Source organism: Hetaerina americana, unplaced genomic scaffold (assembly GCF_022747635.1).
Source record: "Hetaerina americana unplaced genomic scaffold, ioHetAmer1.1.p SCAF_14, whole genome shotgun sequence".
Lineage (NCBI taxonomy): Eukaryota > Metazoa > Arthropoda > Insecta > Odonata > Calopterygidae > Hetaerina > Hetaerina americana.
The window spans coordinates 11,382,617-11,400,275 of NW_027286514.1; the positions used below are offsets into that span (position 1 = coordinate 11,382,617).

Sequence of the window (17,659 nt, forward strand, 5' to 3'; positions counted from 1 at the left end):
AAGTGATCGGAATGTTCTACAAATTCCCCTATTAACCGATTTACCGGTTTCAGACGATTATATGAAACATAGTTTAAGAACGACAAGCATATCCAGCCATTCTTTTGCAGGCAAGCTTAGAGCATACTTTATCTATAAATAACCTTCATTGGCAGTCTAGATTCATAGACCGCAGATACAGGAATATGTTTTTCAGTGGGCGAGGGGCAAACAGTTATAAATAGATGCCTATATCGTGAATAACATAATGCAATAAATAATCAATAGAGATGTTAAGTTTTAATGAAATAAAAATAACTTTACCAAGTAATAGTTTGACGTATGCAATCTGGAATATTGTTTCACTCATGTATGTATTCAACCATAAAAGTGCACAGAATGCTTCATAATTTATGGATTAATCCATAAGAACCTTGGAAATTACATTTTAACATGGCTGCGTTAGTAAGCAATCGACTAAATTTGTCAGCTCGCTATGCTGCGAATATATGTATTTTCTAACTATAGATTCCGGTGTCCTATCCCGAGTTTATCTAAGTAATTCATATCAACAAGTGCTAAAAACAGAATAACTCTGGTAAATGGGTTACTCCTTGTCTATCGAGGGTTGCGGTTTTCCTTCGTTGGAACGTGCATCTGAGTCCTCCAAACCAATACCACTTGATTAATATGACAAGTATTGGAAACAACGATTTCCACGAGGAAGTGCGAGAGTAAAACGGTGCGGATTATTTCCGGAATCGTGTCGAACAAAAGGACTATCCATCTCCGGAAAACCCTCAAATGCAATTACAAGTTGATAGCTCAGATTTTTTGCATCATCTCTTAACAGGTCGCGGACTCTCAGATTCTTCGATTCAATTGCATAATGCTCGAAAATGGGCCATGGAAGCTCGGGGCATGGGATGATTAGAAATGAGAATCAATAAAATATTTAAAGAGGTACCTAAGAACTATGCGCTGACGTATCGAACCAAATCTATCTTTGATGAATGTCATGTAAAACTATCAATATCATAAAATTGTCGGCCCCGATGGCGGCGGGGTTTCGTCCCCATTTGCCAACACTCACGGGTTCGATTCCCGCCAAGGTGGTTTTCCTTCCACCCAGGGCTTGGGTGTATGTTATTATGAAATTGTTTATATTAATGTTCAAATCCGATGTAAGAGGACACAACCAAGGTGGTTTTTCTTCCACCCACGGCTTCGGGGTATGTTATAATGAAATTGTTTATATTAATGTTCAAGGTCCGATGTATGAGGTCATAGCACTGTTTTCGGACTAATACAAAATAAATAAATATAAATAAAGCTAGAAACTTAACTGCCTACGGTTGAATAAAATGAGACTACCTACGTTGAATAAGGCTCAAGAGAAAGCACTGAATACACTTTGTGTTTCAAGTGGAAGTTTATCTTTAGGCACCATTTGGAAATGTGAGAAAATTATATAACTACTTTCTTTTCTAGTTTCTTCTTGTATTTTAATATCTTGACCCCAATCTGAAAACATAATTTGGATGTTAGGTAATATCTATTACTCTTTCCAATAGCAAATTCACTTCAAATTCAATTCCCTACAGATTAAACAATTAATAGGCATTAATGCATCTCATGAACCCGATGTAAATAATACATAAATGCCGATTTTAAGGCATTCAATCTGCTATCCCTTTCTTAAGAGAAGCTGCAGAAAAAAGGCGAGCAGTTAATCTTGATTTAAATATTTTTACACCAAACACATATAGGTTAAGAACAGCTCAAGAATTTATAAAAACACAATGTAACATGAACTTCTCAGGAAACACACGAAATTAATGAGACAAAATTATTAAAGGAAAAATATACGATAAATACTCAAGAAAATAAAACAATTGATTTTATGAGTAAGCTGGAATATTGTTGACGAGCAAGTTCGGAATATTTATCGACCTTGGTAGTCAGATACTGAGGGAACTTTCGTAAGTAAGTGTAGGGAAAAACAACCTTTGGGAATCCAGCGTCCTTTATGATATTACCCGTAGCAAGAAGAGAAAGTTAAAAAATGACAGCTTGATAGAAAACAAATAAAGTTGTACACACAGCAACAGATGGCAGATAACTTTTGGGCAAAGCGATAAGTGACATTCTTTGAACAAGTGGGACAGATTGCCTCTTGGTCAATTTGTGATTCCATTTTCCGTTGGCTATGCCATGTCCGGTCGACACCGGTAGTGAGCGTTATGTACTATTAACGACCTATGTACTAACAAATAAAAATTATACGTTATATATAAAAATTATAACGTTATAAAAAATTCTACAACGACCCAGACGACAGAAAATGCCTACTTGGAGACAAAATCTTTACCGATATTTTTGTGTTTGAGTTGAGAGCTGGTGGGTAAGTGGCTCAATGCGATTCCACTCTTTTCTTCACCAAATAGGCTAAAAAGCATTAGACGGGAACAGTAAAACGAAGAAAGAAAATTAGCAAGACATTTTTGGTGAGCAATTCAACACAATATGAAGGAAGGTACATGGTATATTTCATTACAATTAAATAATTTCGAAACTCCCAGATGTCGGCCAGCAAAAATGTTGCAATGACCATCTCGTAATTTAATGCAGATAGCCTAGAGATACAAGAAGGCTGCTGTAGTGCTCACAATACTCTAAAATGATAGGCTGAATTGAATAAAATGTTTGCAGTAGAGATAAATATAATTCAATCTTAATATTTACCTAGAGAGGCTTGGCAAATTTTATTAATTTCTGCATCTTACGCAGCACCGATTCGGGGGTTTGTGACAGATCCTCTTCAGTAATCAATCCAATTATCGCTTTCAGCACCGAGAGCGGCGTTTCTTAACGGACCTAATTATTTCATCTTGAAGTCACGAAAATTCGCGCTAGTAATATCTCAATCAATCGGGGGAAACATTTCCTTCTTCGTCAACGACAGAAAAAGCAGTGCGAAATGACGACGCCCTAGAAGAATGAGGACTAATATGGCAAAGCGACTATAACAATACGGGTATTCCCTGGTGGAATATTACCCTTCCCTCCAACTTCACGTAACAATGAAACCAAAACCAAGAATTCACCACTGTATTGGTTCAAAAACCAAGGACGCTCTGCCACGACCTTGGCTTATTAGCCAACTTTCCACTCTCTTAACAAATCGAAACAATGCTGCGCATGACGCATGGAATAAATCGAGCAATTATCCTCACTTGTCTTATCCAATACTTTATCTACGCTTTCCAGTATTCCAACGATCAGATCAAAGGTTTCGGCTTCCATGAATATTAGGTAAAAATTTCAAGAAAGTTAAATGTCACTGGAAGAAATTAGTCGACAAAACGGAAATAATAAATTGATCCGATGGAGGAAAACCTGAGCAATGCCCGGATTAGTATCCACATGAAAACGGTATTCATTCCCGCGCATGGAACATTTCCACAGATGTCTAGTTTATCCATTTAATCCCTAGAAAAGTGGTCTATTAAAGAGAAACGTCCATCGAAGAAGAAGAGATTGTGTTCGTGGGAGAAGGAAGGAGGCCTTGAACGGACGGGTGAATGAATGACGAATTAGGAATGTTGGACGAGTCCAAAAGATTCAAAGGGTGCCATTGTGAAGCTCGGGAGCCTCGTGAGATTCCAATAAGATTCTTGTTAACCGACGGCTGCGCTCGAAGCGGTCACGTTCCACGAGAGTTAAGACGTCAAGAACGAAAAGGTAGAGTGAGGCTCGGGGAAATTTTGACCCACCCTCACGGAGAAGAGACTTGGGCGAATGCGATTTTTACTCTGGCTTTGGATGCATCACACGAAGCAAAAATATGGAGTGGACATCCATGGATTCCGTTCCGGCCTGATTCCACGAAACAAACGCAGAACTGAGATCGGCCTGGAGCCTTTCATCCGGATTGCGCGTTGGCCATCCCCTGGAAACGTCGAGGGAGACCTCCTGGTGCGTTTAAAGGAAATGTCGACAACACGTCGACGCAATTGACTCTAAGTGACACCGCAAATTCTGATTCCTTTGTCCTCAGTCGCTTTCGAATGCCGCACTACACGAAGATGTCATCCCTTCCCAACTATAACGTTTCAGGTCCAGGAATGGATGGCGAAATTGATTCATGATACTTAAAGAAAGAGTCATCCTTCAATCTGAGAAATATAAATCACTTCCGGCCAGGAAATGTGGACGGGTTGGGAGAAATAGTTACTGGAAGGAATTAGGTCCAACAGTATTGTTATAGTCAGTGTACTCATTGGATTGGCTTAAAAGAGACCTGTGATTTGAAAGGTGGCGCGCATCTGCGGTGGTCATGGCAAAATTCCTGGGCAATGCAATGAATTATGGTAAAATCTCAGCTCAGTGCGTCTTTAAGTCTAACGCTGCAAATACGGAACACAAGTCGTATTCAGCTTCATTGGAGAAAATTAAATCAAAGAAAGAGAGAGAGAGAGAGAGAGTAATATAGAAATAGCATTGATTATAAATCAACAATTCCGCAGGGCAACTGGCAAGTACGCCATTACGATTTAGCCTCAAGCGAAAACACTCCAGAAGGCAATTTTGCGGAGCTCTTAAAATACCTGAATTGCGCGCACGTACCCCGAGTGATTAGCTGACATAAATCAAAGACGGTTTTATCCAACATGGGTTGCACCCAAAGGGAAGAAAAGAAGAGTATACTTGCATACTACTACACTTATTCAAACTTTCTCTCGGGACACTCTTTTAAGAAGAGACTTTCTCGAGCACTTTCACTCAGGGAATTATTTCCGTTGGGAAAGGAAAAAAAATTGAGCGATGTTAATCAGGAACGCACTTATAGTTGTAAAAAAATCCATCTCTTTTCATGTTTTTTTTCTAATCTCATGCCACCACTTAGGGAAGTTGATGGAGAAAAAAACTGAGAGAAAGCAATAAAACGGAAGCATAGAAAAATTCACCCGGAAAATACCCAGGTGGAATTGACTGTTTCTCGATAAGCGCGAGATTTCTCAATATCTATTCGCTGTTTGTCAGATTCTCAACCGCATAAATCATTTCAATGGCAAATAAAGTTTACAGATAACATGCAACAATTGACATTTAGTTTCATGGTCGGATATATGGTATATGTAGCTAACATGTTGTATAAATGTCCAAAGAATGATGTTAAAATATTACCAACCCAAACATGATCGCCATGAAGACAGCAGGATGATTGAAATTCACTAACATTTGGTCAGCCTTCCCAGCAGCGGTAGTACAACATTAACCTTTAACAAACTCTGAGCGACTGTACAATCAACAACATCCCTTAGATCACTTGATTGGTATGAAAAATTTGTAAACACATTAATGAAAAACCATCTATAGCATAGGCATGCATGGGGAAGCAACCATGTAGCATGACGTAGAGGGCATTCGGACCCAGATTGGAAGATCCCGGATTCAAGTTTCGGTGAGCCCCGAGGTTAGTGGAAGGTGCGCTATATTCTGTGCACCAGGGGCGAACTCACGGATCAGTTCCTGTGCATTATATCGCTCCAGATTACCCTAATTTCGCCCGTGGCACGGTCTACGACCGTGGATATTGCGAGAAAGGTCGGCAGTCGCGCCATTAATCGCACCAAAGTTTAAATAATGGCGACAGACATTTCATTACTAATAAATAAAATAGTCAGTCACGATAACGCATCAGCGTAAAGAGGAAGGAATTAATTTCCGTGCATCGAATGTGAGTGTCGGACACCATCAAGCATGAGGCGAGCCGTCATCGCCTATGAAGAAATCACTCAGAACGCATTTTCACCTTTCTACGGTTGTAATTTATCCATAGGCAAAAGTATATAAAAATGCCTTAAAAAATTAGGAAATTGATCGACAAAAACTCAATATTTACAAGCATGGCGTGGGAAGTTCGGCATTCAGCGGACGTTAATCTGGCGGTATTTTCGATTCCTATGATAACAATATTGTTACAAATAACTTCTCACGCTATCAGCTGAAATGAAATACCGGAGTTATTTTCTTTTAAAATTGAGGCATTGTTAACATTATAAGTGACCTCCCTCCGAACACGCCACCGAGTTAAACTGATTGGGCCAGAACGCTCTAGAAGAAACAACAGTTGCTGAATATAAAGGTAACAAGCATTTTTGAAAAGAGATAGTGGTGACGAAAAAAACCGTATACGCACGTGCCGTAGGGATGGGAAAATTTGACGTGATTCGCATGCAATGAAGTGATAAAACAAACAGGATACACTTTTTGCAAATACAATATTCCACATACGATTCCACAATTTCTACACTTTTCTCGGAACAAAACTTTCGCGCACAGGAGAGAGATATTATTTAATGGATCGAAATACGGAAGCGGCCATCGGTTATTAAAATATAAAATCATTAAGCAAAATCAGAAGCTCCCAATTCCTATTTTTTATTTATATATGTAGGGTCGCCGTAGTCCAGTAGGTAGAGCGTTGGGCTGCTGACCAGAGGGTCCCGGGTTCGATTCCCGGGCAAGGCACTCTGGGCACCTGCAGCTCCACCCAAGCTAAAGTGATTTTTCGGGTACCAGGTCTTCCTGGGAAACCATAACCAACACAGGGAAAGGAGGCCGTGTTAGGCCGTACAGGGCTTAGTACAAGGTGATCTCTACCATCACCTACTAAACCGACCTCCGGGTTGATTACTGCGTTTATTACTGTATATATATACATACATGCATACATACATATATATATATATATATACATGCACACACATGCACACCGTTAACACGCACACAAACATACTAATAAATAAATAGCATAAATAATTTACAAACAATAAATAAAAAAATAAAGGACAAGAACAGACAACGAGAATAAAATATGAAAATGGTGCCATCAAAATGCATAATAGTCAATTAGATTCTTAATATAACAAAAATGAATGACAAATTGCAGTTAAAAGCCTCTTAATTCCACTGAGAGATTCATTTAACAAATCAACTTGTTTTTTTAAGTTCATTAACAGCCCTGACTATTCTCTCGGCATGGGCAAAAATGTATGCAAATCCTATTAATAACATAGCCAAAAAAGGGGACTGTCGATTCCGAAAATATATGTCAAGGCTGTTAAATCAAAGTGACTATTAAACGCACCGTATGTAAAGGAGATGACAATGAAGTTTGAATATGACATATTACACATACTGTTACGTAATTATTAATTGATATTGCCACAGTACTCAGTTTTCTCTCTAAAGCAAAGCACCCTTTCAGAAATCTCTTTTAAATTCACTCAACTGTTTCGATGTTGGTTGTATGAGCTGGATTCCAAACAAAAGACCCATATTTTGAAATAAGTTTAACGGGACAAAATTATGGCTTTTGAGAAAAGTTTATGGAGGGGATTGCGTTTTATATAACCAATTGGTTTTAATGCGTGAGAGGAAAACTTCCTTAATATGGCTATTAAAATTCAATTTGGAATCGAATGTTACACCAAGTTTCATATCACGGATTATTTCAATCTCATCGGGTCGCACTTTGACACCTCTCGTTGGGTAAAGGGTCTGCGGGCGGGAAAACAAAATTACTGATGTAAGAGTGATAGTACTAATCTCAGTGTTTTGATGCTTAAGTTCAGAAAATCTTTTGGGCCGCAGTCTAAAATTACCACCCGGCTACTTGGCCAGACTATGGCCACCACGACTCTTCCTATTGAAATATTTTCAGTACAGAGGGTATGGAGTTATTATGACAATGACTAAACATATCCTCTGCTTTATAGCAGTAATCTACCGGGTTAGCGTAGGTTTTCCAAGGACCCTGGCACAACACACTACTGTATTACTGAGCACCAACTAACATGACACCAAATATACTCCTCCAACCCAATACAACGTATTACGGTATACTCATTCGAAGCTCTGACTACGTACTTCCAATCTCCCTTAATTCCATCCACATTATCTAATATTTTCCTTCTCCATTGTTTTCCCAACATTCTTTCCTCTATTACCATCTTCAGCATCGCATTGCCCCTCAGTATCTCCTGCATCCACTTATCCTACCTTCTTTGGATTTCTCCCAACAGTTTTTTTTAATTTTATTTATCACTTCCCCTAACTTAACTACAACTTCATCGTTAGTTTTCCTTTCCGTCCATTTTTTCTTCTCCATACTCCTTCGCAACCTCTTAAAAGCCTCTAACCTGCGTTTATCCACTTTCCCCAACGACAAATTTTCTAAGTCATACAAGAATACGCTCCATATGAAAGTTTTCACTCGTCTTTTCTTCACGCCTCTACTTAAGGCGGCCGACATCAACCCCCGCCTCTTTGTTGACACTTCTTTACCTAACTCAATTGTTCATTTAATTTCCCCTCCACCCGGCCCACTTCCCCACCCAAAACACGTCTTTAATATGATATGTTCTACTTATTCCAGTAATTTTCACTTTTTAATATAGGCATACCTGTAAAGTATTATGCTTGGTCAAAAAATTACAACGGCGCAATCACCAATCCAGGGAATTCATCTAAAGATTTACGCAATAGGGGAAATAAAAATAGTATTAATATTATGGTTCAAAATTGTGAAATTTAAACTATTATCCGTTTTAGATCATTTTGCAAACATGATACTATCTATCTCCATTCAGCAATATCCTATTTTTCACTCATTTACCGCTTGTAGAAACATTGAAGTGCTTGCGAATTTTCCAGTAGATTGTCAAGGAAATAATTACACTGAATAATATAATAAGAACAATTCTAAAGGAGATAACTTCAGGCGTCACTTTGTGGAAACGATACATATTGCAAAAGAAACACTTGGTTTTTCCACATAAAATATTTATTCACGACCTAGGTTTCGACGCTCAGCGTCATCTTCAGGTTGACAGGAACAATTCAATTCCACAGTGGAAGACCTAAGTCCTCTCGCATACATATCTTTTTCATATTTATTTTGAATCCAGTTAATCTAATCATCGGATGTGTCGGAACAATTGGCATTACGTACAAAATGGAGAATAATTAACCACGGCGAACATGATCCTTGGATTTCCAAGAGTTTATCTTTCAATCGAGCAATTCAAATTCTCATAGAGCTGAAAACCGAAGAAACGAGCTTTCCACTAGTGTGGCATTGAAATTTCACGTCATGGTGACGCAGGCGTCCAGTGAGATTGAATGACAGATGACAATGGCATCCTGACGTGCTAGCACGTTGTCGAGGAGACTAGAGGGAGGGGGAGAGGCGAAATGGCGCCAAAAGCGAAAGCTTGAATGTGGGGGCGGAGGAGATGGAAAACCTACACCGCCGGCTTGTAAGTCAAATAAGAATTTTACCGCGAGGGAGGATGAATAAACAAAGTAAAGCCACCTATAGCATCCACGAATGGCTATTCAGAAGAAATATCCCCATGAACAGTCACACGAAGCACAAAAGATTCCATTCCTCGCATAGTGTTTTCCGGTTATCTGTGGAAGTAATAACTTCCATCGACTAGAATTTCATGGTGTCCTGCCAGTAATCGCTATGATGTGTGTCAGAGGGTAATTCCATGCCAGTTAAACAAGATCCAAATAAAATATTAATCAAAGATTCAGGATTGTAACTTTATACAAATCAAATGACGGAACGTCTTACAAACAGCTATACTTGCGCTAGAGTGGACCTGATTGTAAATTTGAACTAATCTTCATATGGAAGATGAGATAATAGCAATATGAGTTAGAAGAAATAAAGACCACGAACTGGTATAACATTTTTTCATGATTAATTTTGCTAACAATTACTCCATTACCCTTTTTGGGAAAAACTGTTTCTGAAGCATTTCGGTTCCTTGGTTTTTAGTTACAGAACGGTTTCAGGCTTCACTTTATGGAAGTATTTGATATCCATATCAAAAGATTTTTTGCACTTTTGTACAGACTTTATTTTTAAGGTACAAAGCGTTTCATCGACTTGACGGTACCTGATGATGCCGTAATTCGGTGAAACCCGTTTTATCTTAAAAATAAAATCTGTGGAATAGTAAAAAAATCTTTTAATACGGTTTAGTTAATGATATTTTCATGGTCCCTCCTGCTGTAGTGCAATGGGTTTAGTAATACATTTCAACACAAAAAGAGACCTGTTTCTAATTTATGCAAGACTTTTGATCCAAAATTTCACTTTCGGTCTGGGAGTAATTCCCAACGCAGTCACACAACTAAATCTATTACTAAATTGCTTTAAAAATACATTTTCTCTTCAATACATTCAATCCCCACCTGATGAATGAGAAGGAACGAATGGGAGAAGAGGGGAATGAATTTCTCACGACTGATTCCCGCATTTCTTGGTTCAATCTGCGTATCAAGTGAAAGAGTGTTGCCCCAACTGCAAAATATTGCACGAGTCTATGATAATGGCGCACGAAGGAGCAAGGGGAGAAGGCGATTCCGATGACGAAAGGTATGAAAACAATAAGTGTTAGAGGCAAGGTCGACAGTTCGGGGGAGGAGGATGCCTAGGAATTCCCCGTCACTGGGGCCCCCACCGGAAATCCTTGAGGAGAAGGCTCGGATTTTTGGAGAAGGGATGATGAGGAGGGCGAGGAGCATTTCGGAGTAAAACGAAGCCGAAGAGGAAATGCCATGATCCGAAACAAAATGCAGCTTCCAAAACACTTGTGTACCAAGGAAGAGAGAGTGGGAGTTGTTGAGGTGTTAGAGCGTTGAAAGGATTACGGTGTTCGCGGAAGATCTGCGTGCTCTCCAAGGCCCTGGGGAGGCTCTGCGAAATCTCTCCGTCTTAGAAAACAATGCAAATATTGGACGGGGACGGGGGTATGCCGACGAGGAGCCCCACCGCCCAGCGTTCCCCCGATGCGCGTATCTCGACTGGGTGTTCACAGAGCGTCCTGCGTGGTCATCGGCGGAAACGTCACAGGCCACCGCAATCCACACGGGGGATATTCATACGCTGTCTAGGAATCCGTCACCGCACGTACCTTGTGACCGGCAGATAGTTATCTAACATTTCATTCCAAATCGGACAGGCCTAGAAACTTGGAAAGACGTCCATTCAGAATCAGTATAAACAAATGCCGGACGCAGGCGTGCGAATTTAGAGGTACATCAATAATTAAATTAATTTGGTTTTGGCTTTTGAAAAAAATTACCTAACGCAAAGATCAATGGCCGAAGGGGTTTAAACAAAAGAACAATCAATTCATTGCAATGGGAATCAATATTTTAGAACAGAGCTTTAAAAAAGGTCAATTACATAATAACGAATGTAATGTGTTACAATACACGCAGTGCAGCAGATGCCAATAAGTTTACACAATGGCTATGAATTTAAAACATTAAAAATTCAAAATAAAGATTTCTAGATTACAGGGTTCGTCCGGAAAATAAGTGTACTGATTTGATTGTCTTTTTTGACAAAAGGGGAGTCGTCCACTACGAATTTGTGCCTGAACGACAAACTGTAAATGCTGCATTTTACGTCCAAGTGCTCGACAGGCTTCGAAAACGAGTCGCCCGCGTCCGGCCAGCGATCAAAAACATCTGGCGGCTGCATCACGACAATGCGCCGTCTCACACCGCGCTTGTCGTGTCGGACTTCTTGGCCAAGCACGGCGTGGCAACGCTGCCGCACCCGCCCTACAGCCCGGACTTGGCACCACCGGACTTATTTCTGTTCTCGAAGATAAAGAGGAGTTTGAAAGGAACGCGATACGGGACTTTGGACGCCGTCAAAGAGGCCGTGACGACGTGTCTTCGAGAGGTTCCCGATGATGCCTTCGCGGGAGCGTTCCAGGAATGGGAACGCCGCTGGAACAAGTGTATCGACTCACAAGGGTCCTATTTTGAGGAATATTAGCTTAAGATATGTAAAAGTGTAATAATTTTTTTTTCCTGAGCTCAGTACACTTATTTTCCGGACGAACCCTGTACACTTAAAATAACGCCATCGTGATATTTAATATTTTCATCAACTTGAAATAAGTAAACAAATTGAAATCTTTTCAATAACCAAAAATAGAAAATGCCTGACAGTTCTACCAGGATTTGTATTAATCATAATTGCTATACCATCCCTATGACTTTTATACTTAATAGATAACGTAATAAAATCATCTATTACAGTCAAAACATTAATGATACTGAAGTTATGAATATTCAAACTTCAATCAGATTGAATTCGACTCGCACATAATCCAAACTTATGAATTAGAGTTAGGAATAACCCGATCATTAGAACTAGACAATCGAACAGCGATACCAATACAAGCCCGAGTGCGAATTCTAATCACAGCAGTAAATGTACTTCACTCTTAAATAGTGCCCGCTTAAGCAGTAAAAGTAGATGCTAATCCAGGACGAACAGAACCTACCAAGAAAGATGATAGGTTCAGAATCATTATCACTGAGGTACTACCATAATTGACAGCAGTTGAGCAAAGAATTATGATGAAAAGCTTCAGTAATATCATATGACTATAGAGCCTAGAAATATTAACCTTTTTACTTGGTCAGTTGATCAGGTATCACAGAATATACTCAATGGTGGTTTATAAGCAATTTATGAATTATTTTATTTTAGGCAATATAATTTGCAGGCAATCATCATATAGGCAATTTATAGGCATTTGCGTTATGTGGGATCGAGGTCCGATTTCATGTACAGCGAAGCTCTCTGGAGGATTCCACATAATTTTCTGCAACCTTCCAGAAAACACAATGTTATTTTAACTCTTTTCCTCCGATCCGCGGAGATGTCTTTTCCCATATATTCAATTGCGAGATCCCGTTCCGTTTTTCACTGAAATAAAAAATTAGGAAAGTGTCATACGTTTCTAAGTTCCCACAAGTTGCCCTAGATAAAGTCTGAATTTTCATATCATGGCTGACTTTTTATGTGTTTACACGAGGGGATTCTAACCTTAATGTGCCAAATTGTTTTAAAATAAAAAATCCCTAGCCTTCATTCCGTAATACCATGCGCAGAATCTTTTAAGTAATTCAGACTTATAAGTAATTCAAGATTCTCAAAAAAGCGAAAATAAAATTCTGGCTTGATTGAAAATGGACTGGTAATATTTAGAGGAAACTAGATACCGAACTTTTATTCTATTATGAATCTAAAATGTACACTGAAATACACATTTAATGTTTAATGTTTTCTGAAACAGATTTCAGAAAGATATATATTAAGTGTAATCACTAAAATACGGCAATAACAGACAGTAACAAGATAAAAAAGACTTATTTAATACCACATTTGTAATTAAATGAAAACCCGCCTTATGATGTCATTCATCATTTAATTGGAGAGGACAAATGGCACTACAAAGACGATTTTCCACAAATTGCACAGCAATATTTTACTGTAACAGTCTCAAAGAGGTCGAGGCCAAGGTTACTAAGGTGAGAGGCAAGCTCAAGGACATGCGTGATGAATTAATCTAAAAAGTCGAGAGACAGGGAATTCCCTGATAATTTTCCGTTGGACTTAATCCTGGAGAGCGTCACGCGGCTGTTTCGTGAACCGAGGCCAGACAAAAGGGACTAAATGACAATGCTGAGTCCCCAGAGAATGGAATGTTTGAAAGAGGTAAATTAACTTGAGATGTGCTCGGCTAACGCAGGGAAATGGTGATGAGCAACATATTATCAGTAAACACATCAGTCCTCTAAAAAAATGCAGACTTGATGAGATCCGTCCCCTATCGTCATTAGGTAGGTATACGCGGAATTAAGTGCAATGACGAACATTCTGCAAATTGCGAAACTTAGAAAAAGGAAAGAGATGAGCATTGAAAACAGGTAATTGGTCAATGGGAGACTTTTACCAATCCCACTTCACGAGTTCAGAAAGAATGGAAAAGCCACCACGGCAAAAAGCAAGAATATTTTGGATAACTTTAAAAATAGGAACACTTGGCTTCATGTCCTATTCCCGGAGTATTGGACAAAAATTCGAACATTTAAAAACATAATTATTTCCGAAAATAATGACGCTTCTTAAAATATTCTTAAGGAAAATTTACATATGATACCTGTACAAGGAACAACATTTTGATGATTAAAGGCATTTGTCCAAAATACCGAGTAGCAACTGGAAGTTACAGTATCCTCATTTTTCCATGAAACAATTGTTCGAGCAGGAATGAACTATCCTGGATGAAGCGTAGCATTAGAACGGTTTATGGAAAGAAACTGAATGCATTGCGAGCCATGCTAAGAATAGTAGTATGAAGAAGAATGCACAGCTCAGTGAGGAGAAGCTCTTTTGTGTATATGCTGGTAATAATCATTCTTTTCTGTCATAGTGGCTACTCTTAGACGTCACTGCTTTTTAAGGAACACATTTTCATGCCTACCTCGAACGCAATATTTTTATTGCAGTGCCATTTCATTTATGCAATTATCCTGCTAGCTTTTTTCTGTTGTTCAGTACGTCAGTTCAATAAACAAAATAACTACGTTCCTTTAGCTATAAAAACCTGCTAATTGTGCAAAGAATGATTAAATTCATACTTTTATCCGTCTCTGCATTACATTTTGATAGATTCAGTATTCCGTTCAGAAAAGTAAATTTAATCTTTTTGCCTGGGCAAGGAATCGACCTTAGCTCTAAAGTGGCGAAACCTGAGAAGAAGCAACATGCATAATCCATTTACAAAAACACATATTTCGCTGTATTGTGTCATGCATGAATCTTGCAGGCTTCTCACTGACCCATTCCCTAATTTACACCTCATTTAAATTCAAAATAACCTCCTTTTCGGCTATGTTTATTTGACTCTATTTATTTAAAATAATAAAAACTCTCTCGAAGTAAAGCAGAGATTTTGAAATGGTATTCAAAACATAATAATTACTGGAGCAATGAAAACCCTGCAGCCGGTATCCGATACCAATAGCAAGCAATTCTGATATTTTGAAAAATTTTCAAAGGTCCATGTATCGTTTTTACTGTTCGCGACTGCTAGAGCCTGATAATTAATTCATTGAGTCTAAGATCACTAATCTACATCCACATCTACAAAATACGTAACGTAGCACCCCTCCTCTGCAAGCCGCCGAAAGAGTGCAGTAGGGGTTGAGCTAGGACACCAGCCATAATGAATTTAAAGCCTGAAAATTAGAACTCGAAATTAAATAATGCCCATTTCATTTCAACAGCACTGAAAATTCGTAGCCACATAAACCCAAAACTGAATTCTGATCATATGGCTACAGTCAGGCAGATTGTCAATTCAACAAACTAAAAGGACAACAAAACTGTTTTTAGCACATTTAGCATTTATAATTACAAATATTTGAACAGCTTGAATAAAGACCCGACCATAGATATCAAGACTACCACATTTGTAACTTCCAAAAGAATAGAAACGCCAAAAGTATACTCGATATTATGTAGTTGTATATCAACTTCATTTCAGATATTATAATCGAATTAGATAGAATCTTGACATCGGCAGTATTACATTCGGCAAAGGCCAATAAATAGGCGCATGCCTGAAATAATTGACTGGTTAACCTGAAAAAAATATTAATTAAAAAAAATAAATCTCACATCCCAAAACATCAACAAGAGTCGAGACACAAGGGGCCAGGAGTGGAGGAGATTTGAGTGGTGACCGCGCGGATTGTCGTGGCATAAAATCGAAGCAACGAGACATCCATTGACCCTCAAAAAATAAAGAAAGAGACCTGACGCTAGGCATCTCGTCCCAATTCCATCGGTCACAGGGAACACATTAAAAAAATGAAAGACCTGACGCTGGGCTCGCATTCCCCAGAGAGCTTAATCAATGCATTGGCTAAGGAAGCCATGATGTCAGCGACGCTTTAGCGACGAATAACTGACATCAAGCGAGGACGGAGGTGAATGGCTGGGCATGGGACACGGTGAGCGCTGCGTGGAGCATCGGGCTGTCAGTTATGATACACGCCCCTATATACGTATTCATGGTCAAAGGAATCTCTTCTTTATTTACTCCGTGTCCCACGTGTGCGAATAGATCAAGCGAGGGTCATACGTCTCTTTCAAGACATCTGTCACTCTGCCAATAACGCAGAGACGCCCGCGAGACGATGACCTCAGACAACTGAAACTTGGAGCGGGAGGGAAGTAATTTTTATTTTAATCCGAGCTCTATATTGATGTGAGAATCCTGGACGGATGCCACCGAAGAAAATAAATTACTGAACATACGAACCGAATTCTTTCACTCCGAAAATTCAAACCTCTCAAATGCCAGGCAATCACAGGACATGGCAAAATAACATTTACCAAGATACTGAAGAGCATTTAGAACACTAGAAGTGAAATAAGTGGAACTAAATAAATAACTGGTTTATTTTTTATTCATCTTGTTCACGTTAAAAGGCATTAATTTATACAATTAATGATGGCATATTTTTAGTTCAACAGACGGCCACTATTACACACCAATAATTCTTATTGCTTCCATCTTATTGTATCCACCTTTCTCAATCGAGTAATGCGTTTTACTTCTATGGACCGAAGAAAAGAGTAATATTACCAAAAATTATGAGCCAAGGAATAAGCCAAAAGGGATACTGACAAAGAAAAAAGCATTCAATTTATTTTTTGGAAAGAAAGAGTTGAGTCAGTTTTCAAAGTAAGCAATATTTTAGAAAATACAAGTCTCTAATTTATATGCATTAGATATCAAAACAATAGATGCAATTTAGTCCAATTTAGGGTTATGGCTAAAAAGTAAAGATCACTCCGAATGGGAACAGAGCCAGGGTTTCATGCTAGAGCATTCCAATACCCCAGCGTGGAGATCTCATTAAAAAACAAATAAGCACTTTTCCGTGAAGTACACTAACATTTTGATTTGTACTGATTGGAGTCATCCCACAGAGGTACAAAATTAGCGGAAATTTATAACGCAACATCTTTATAGCGATGTCATGATGACAACCGAAAGTAGAAGATACAGGTATAATTGTCACAGGTCTTACAAAATCTAGCAGCATATTAATGCAGTATAACTCTCCGGGTTCTTCCACATAAATGAATCAGATGGTGTAACAAAAATCACCGGGTGTAATATAAAGGCATCATTTCACCATCTCGAGATGAAACTTCGCGTACTTAGGTAAAGATAGCATGCAACGATGATGAGCAGTGCGCCATTACAATCTTCTGATTTCGAAAAAGAGAGGATCGATTTAATAAGATTAAATAATACTCGTACAAATGAAGTCGTAAAACCTCAAGCGAAATACTACCGCGACATCACCGAAGCCGTTACCATAACCCAGTATGCATCCGCGCAATTGAAAAATTCTTAACATGACTACATGCATTGCTCCATTTTTCATTCAGGCACTAGCAACTCCAAAAAAATATAGGTAGTCACCAGAACACTGAGAATCGGGGAAAGGTGAAAACTTAAGTCATATTTACATTCATTGGCTGGCGGGAACTTGAGCTGCGATAGTTTTTAGTCATTATGAGATTCCTGAGTATCCAACGGCTATAGTATGACGTTTTCACCCTTCCGCTACTCGCGGCTCACCGGAAAGCTGCTTCAGACTTTTGGAATTAAGCCTTCCTTTTATAGCAAAGGTTCTTAATGCATTCATTTGCAAGCGAATTGTGAACTGGTTACCTAGGTATCCCTGAATTTACGTTTAC

General features: G+C 38.9%; 2 protein-coding genes across 4 annotated transcripts in view; one reads left to right on the forward strand and one right to left on the reverse strand.

Annotated features, from left to right (window-relative positions):
* Positions 1 to 17,659, reverse strand: part of LOC139686330 (peroxisomal leader peptide-processing protease-like) — a 516,420-nt gene that overhangs the window by 311,877 nt on the left and 186,884 nt on the right. The gene's annotated exons all lie outside the window — the stretch shown is intronic.
* Positions 1 to 17,659, forward strand: part of ITP (ion transport peptide) — a 203,248-nt gene that overhangs the window by 144,162 nt on the left and 41,427 nt on the right. The window lies entirely within an intron of this gene.